Source organism: Neltuma alba, unplaced genomic scaffold, assembly GCF_004799145.2.
Source record: "Neltuma alba isolate B1F8T4 unplaced genomic scaffold, ASM479914v2 tig00012047_pilon, whole genome shotgun sequence".
Classification (NCBI taxonomy): domain Eukaryota; kingdom Viridiplantae; phylum Streptophyta; class Magnoliopsida; order Fabales; family Fabaceae; genus Neltuma; species Neltuma alba.
In genome coordinates this window covers 5,987-11,774 of record NW_021636612.1, presented here as the reverse complement: position 1 = coordinate 11,774, position 5,788 = coordinate 5,987, and the positions used below count along the sequence as shown (strand labels likewise).

Here is a 5,788-nt window from a genome sequence, read left to right as displayed (position 1 = left end):
CCCGTTTGGATCAGTGTTTGTTGGCCCAAACATGACTTAAAATTAAAAATAAGCTCGGTTGACACGTTGGGTCTGTTTGGCAAAGCTTGTGGTGTATTGGGCTTATTAATTTTTAAGCCATTTGAACGCCTAATTGAAATAAGCTACAAGGGAGAGCTTATGATCATATCAGAAGAGCTTATTTTGTTTTGCTTTATATTTGCAATATTGTTTTTTCATTTCTATGATGTTTTCAAACTTAATTCACTCAATCAATTTCACTTCTTCATATTAAATTAATTTAAATTTATTGTATTATCTCAATTCATTTTTTTTCCATGTTTCACTTTATATTTAAAATATCTTTTATGATTTTTCTAAAGTTTTCAAATTTAATTCACTCATTAAATTTAACTTCTTCACATTAAATTATTTTAATTTCATTGTATTATGTGAAATCATTTTTTTAAAATCATGTTTTATTATTTATTAAAACTCATACCCATTTTAATCATTTTACAACCAAACTTACTTTTACTCAACCATAATCCAAATAACCTTTTACCAATCTTACTTTTACAAACTAGTTTTTTTGAACTTCCATCCAAACACAACTCAATTTATCCAATTTAGCTTTTACCCAACTTCACTTTTTCAAAAGCTACTTTTCCAATAAGCTAATTTTTCAATCGCTGATCTAAACGGACCTTGAATGTGTTTAGAAGAGTTTAAAAAATAAAGAGCTGATGCAAAAATCACATATTTAAGCCAAAAGCTAAAAATTGTAGCTTATAGAGTTGGGAAAGTGGAGAGAGAAAGACAAAATGTGGGTCTTATTTCTTTTACTCAAACAAACTTACTTTTACTCAATGATAATCCAAACAACTTTTTACCAATCTTATTTTCATAAACTAGCTTTTTTGAACTCCAATCCAAACACAATTCACCTTTTAGCCAATCTTGCTTTTCAAAAAGTCATATTAAAAATAAGCCTTTTTTTTTTATTGCTAATCCAAACGGACACTGAACTGATGATTAGAAGATTCACCTATCAAAATTACATACAAAGCCACATGCCTTCCTCTCTTTTTTTCCCAATAAGAAAGCAGTGGGCTAGGCCCAAAACTGGTTAGGCATTCCCAACAGGTTTGTAGTAAAAGGATCACCACCCGCTTTCAATTGGGGATGTAGCTCAAATGGTAGAGCGCTCGCTTTGCATGCGAGAGGTACGGGGTTCGATACCCCGCATCTCCAATCTGACTTTTTTCTTTTGCCTAATTGATCAGGATTTGGCTGGGGCCTCAGCCTGGAGAAGTATCAACTTTCTCGGCATTCTCATTTGCCTTTCCACCAATGACGCCATTCTCTAAATGTATTTTCGACTTCCGAACTTGGATAGGCGCCTCCAAAATTCAAACGTGTTGGCCGCGTCGGAAATTTTAATTTGATAATTTGGTTTCATATTTGACTGTATACTACTCCTCCGGTCCTAATTATAAGACCCAATTGACTTATTTGAGGAGATTAAGGAAGTAAGTTAAGTTGGTTATTTATAGTAAATAAGTGTTATCATTCTTAAAATATCCTTGCTAATTAAGTATATTGGCTAAAACTATCATATTAGAAGGATTATCTCGGAAAAAAATGTATAAATATAAGAGAGAAAATGAATTGGGTCTTATAATTAGGACCAAATAAAAAGTCAAATTGGGTTTTATAATAAGGACCGGAGGAGTAATTCCGTTCTTAATATAAAAATTAATTGATTAATTTGAGTATATTAAAAAAATTTATTAAGTTTGTTATTTATAATAATTAGGTATTGTATTATCTAAAATATTTTTACTAATCAAATGTATTGACTAGTAGTACCATTATTATAATGATTATTTTAAAAAAATTAATAAATATGATAAATAAAGTAAATTAGGGTTTTATATTTAAGACCAAAACAAAAATCAAATAAGTTCTTATATCACTTATATTATACTCCTCCGGTCCTTAGTATAGGACCTAATTATTGAGTTGGTTTTGATTCTAAATATAAGACCCATTTATCATATTTATCAATTTTCTCTAAATTACCTCTATGTATACTCTCTTAATCATAATCGAGTAGAAAAGAAAAAGGGATATTAAAAAAGATGATTATGATATTTTAAAAAAAATGTGTCATATTTTTTATAATTAACTAACTTACCTAACTTTTTTAATCTAATCAAATTAGTTAAATAAGTCTTATATTAAAGATCGGAAGAATATTAAGTACAGGAAATCAGGAAGTACTGTTACAATGTCTTTATACAGGGAAAGGAAGATATTATTAGTATTACACGTGCCCATAGTGAACAAAGGGTGAGCCGCAGAATAAAAGGGGCAGCTAGCATTGCGTCTGCGATGAACATCTCCGACAAATTAAGTGCATTCTTGTCAGAACTATTGGGGCGGCATGTAATATAAGTTATTTAGATTGAAATGTCTGCGAAAATCTTTTATTTTGTTTATCATCCTTTAAACATTATTGTTGGGTTTAGAGTTACTTCTAACATTCTAACTAATCTAATCAACAAAAGAAACTAACAATGGAATGGTCGGTTATTCTTTTACGAATGACACTTCAGAGTAGAGCAACCATATTGTTGACGATAATGTTGTTGGGGAGAAAACAAACAAGAAGATTTCCATGCGTGATCGCGTTATTCTTAATAAATTTGAGTTTTCAGAATATTTTAGATCAAAATAAATTCCACAATTTAAAGTGAGTTTATTGAGAGACTTACCAATTACTCGCCAATAATTTCCTCACACTGGCTCCAAAATTAGATGTAGTCAACCTTCAGTTATATTTTACCAGTTAAAAATAAAGTGCAGGAAACAATATCTTTTTCCGGGTCAACAGAGAGAAACAATTTCGTTGCTTTCAATCTCTGTAAACTAATATCAATTTGAAAATTAATTACAAACATAAAAGGTCTTGAAAAATTTTTAAAAAACATCTTACAGCTGTTGGAAAAAGGCACAACAAGTATATGCTAATTTTATAATTTGGTGATGACCTGAATTTAAAACAAGGCTTGAAAGCCTAGTTTTTGAGAGAGAACTTAAAATTGATTTTCTCATAAACTGGGGTAGAGAAGTTGTAATATCACTTCATTGCAACGAAATTCTTGGTTCCACATTTATCATTGTGGGGCGGTCCAATGGGTAATCTTAATCGCTTCCGGTCGCCTACCCACTGCTGTTTCCCATGCACCGCCATTAATAATAAAGTTGACTTCTTAATTAAAACGTGTTTTCTGTTGACATTTTAAATTCTAATTCTAATTCTATTTTTATTGAAAACCATACATATTCGTAATAATAATTTTTTTTGAAACTAAGATGTGAGGTGATCAATTGATAATAGTCGCATTGTTTTGATAAGATGATAGTAGTCGCATCCTAATAACATAATTACTGTTCACTTAATTACGAAGAAAAATATAATTTTCTATCCTTTTGATAGCCACATATGCTCCTCTGGTCCTGGGAGGCAAGGAGAAGAGGGATTTTTTTTCTTCCATTCCATTTATAAGTTGCATCAATAAATTTCTTGCGTGAATATATTACTTTTAGTTCTGAATATAAGAGTTAAATAATTAATTTGGATATATTGTAAAAATTAGTTAAGTTAGTGATTTGTAACAAATGTGTGTTGGTTTTCCTGACTTATCTTTTTTAATCATATACTATTGGAACTATCTTTTAGTTAGATTTCTTACGGTTAATAGGGATATTTTGAAAAAAAATTATAAATTTGAGAATCCAAGTAAATTAAAATCTTATATTTATAACTATATTTAACTTTTCAACTAATTCTTATATTAAGAATCAAAAGTTTATATCATTTTTCTCTTTATTTATTATTGTGTAAAATATTATTTTTTTAAAAAAATATATTAAATATAGATAAAGTTTAAAAGTTATTAAATTTAAAGACTGAGTTAATAAAATTTAAAATTTTTCTTAATTCTTAAGAAACATTAAAAATAGAAACTTCTAAATGGGATTATAGGAGGATTCTTATGAAAGGCGGACAACTCCAATAATTCATAAAAAGCAGAGAGGAGTTTATAGCATGACCGATTTGACATGTTATGATTAAACAAATGGGTTTAGGGATTAACCTCAAAATCAGCACGGAGATCTCATTAGGCCGAAATTTCAACCCGATAATAATCCTCTGATCAAGTGGTTAATGATCACAGATTTGGTCGAAACGACAAAACCATGGCGCCTTTTTCTTTTCGGGATAGAGAAAGAGCGAATGTAATTCCGCAACGTGGGACGCGAGTGATGATTGGAGCACCGACCGGGTTGGACACGTGGGAGATGTTGATTGGCTGAGGGAAATTGCTGCGACAGCAAGAGAGAATAGAAGCCACTCCCCGCGCATTCCATGAGACCCGCGTTCTTCTGACAGTGAGAGCTCGCAACGGTAACCCAACAAGAACACCATGTGAATGACACGTATCCCAGGATGGGGGACTTTTGTCGTGATGGGACCCACCCCCACTGTGCTTCTTCTCTCCCGTCAATACGCAATACTCTTTATGAGCTTTAATTTGAAGAAGAATATACTCTATGTTATAAGTTTTAATTTTAGGGTTTGTTTCAATATTTAATATATTATTTTATTTTATTTTTAATTATTTATTATATCTTTTTGGTCATACTCTCATGTTATATTTTCTCAAACACTTTCTTTTATTATTATTTTTATTTATTATAAAGACATATTTAAAAATAAAATTATATTTTAAACTTATTTATTACTTTTAATAAGTTTTAACTACTCATTTATTATTTATAAATTAATTATTTAAAACTTATAACAAAAATCAGGGTCTCTCAATTTTTTTCTTGCCACTGTTTTTTTGCATGGACCTTCAACTTTTGCATAGAAGAGAGGTGAGCGTGGTAGATATTTGAGAAAGAATGCATGTTATAAAGAGTGTTTGTAAATTATACACACAAATCAAGATAAAATTTTTCTCATATACTTATTTTGTATGTTATAAAATAAGTTTTAAAAAACTATAATTTAGTTTTCTTCCAAACACTCCATAGATAACATTTGTATTTTCTTCGGAGTTGAAATTTAAATGACTATGAACCACTATATCAATATTGGCCATTAATTCTAAATATTTTCCTTTTTTTTCTGGTGAAATAAGGGAATAAATATTTTTCTTTTAATTAGAAAGACATCGATACAATTTTTGTCATACTTTTAGTGTTACCCTTCAAAAGAGTGAGGTAAGTTACTTGAACGCATAAGCCAATTACATTGTGTTAGTAATTTTTTTTCCATCTTTTCATCTGTGATCTAGTACTACATCAATAATCATACTATATGGGAGAGAAGAAAGCCGTATGCGCTAATCTCAAAAGAAAAAACCCTTTATAAAAAAAAAATGATACAATACATTTTTTAAAAAGAAACTCGTTAATTAAATACATTATCTTTTGGCATGAGGTTAAAAACCTTTCGATATTAGTATGTTATAAAGTGATTCATTGCGTTAATTCATATAAATTTCAGAGAAAAACATACTCGCAGTCTTTTAACTTTTGTAATGGGTTAATTTTTAATTTAGTGTCATGTGACTTTAATTATTGAAGAGAAAGACCTTTGAAATACCCAAACGTTAAACCAGTCCACCCAATTCAACAAATTTAAAACTAGTCTAAATTTTTTTTGAATGCTATGTTTTTACGACATTATGTTCTACCTTTTTTTCCCGCAAACCCATATCTATTGATAGCT

The 5,788-nt window shown here is 29.7% G+C and overlaps 1 non-coding gene across 1 annotated transcript; it reads left to right on the top strand.

The window, feature by feature from the left end:
• The first annotated feature begins 1,160 nt into the window (after positions 1 to 1,160).
• TRNAA-UGC (transfer RNA alanine (anticodon UGC)) lies at positions 1,161 to 1,233 on the top strand. The gene has a single exon. It is a non-coding gene; the product is annotated as a tRNA-Ala (tRNA).
• Positions 1,234 to 5,788: the final 4,555 nt, after the last annotated feature.